We start from the raw sequence: 258 nt of genomic DNA, 5'->3' as shown, positions 1-258 counted from the left end.
TCGTGCAAAACCACTGAAACTAGAATTTCCTCACTTCCAACTCCGAGTGCCTTTTTACATTATTGCTTCTCAATAATAGTAGTAGTAGTAATAACAGTAATAATGTTAACAGCAGTAGTAAAACAAAATAATAAAAAATTATTAATAATAGCAACAAAAATGCCGCCTTTTATCTCCACAGCATCTTCCGCCCCTGCAACGCTCCCACGGCCTCCGAGCACCCACCCAGCGGGCCGGGGCTTGGGGGGAGCCCAGCCT

This window comes from Chaetura pelagica, unplaced genomic scaffold (genome assembly GCF_000747805.2).
Source record: "Chaetura pelagica isolate M959 unplaced genomic scaffold, ChaPel_1.0 scaffold559, whole genome shotgun sequence".
Classification (NCBI taxonomy): Eukaryota; Metazoa; Chordata; class Aves; order Apodiformes; family Apodidae; genus Chaetura; species Chaetura pelagica.
The sequence above is the reverse complement of the archived record's forward strand: the minus strand, read 5'-3'. Positions refer to the sequence as shown.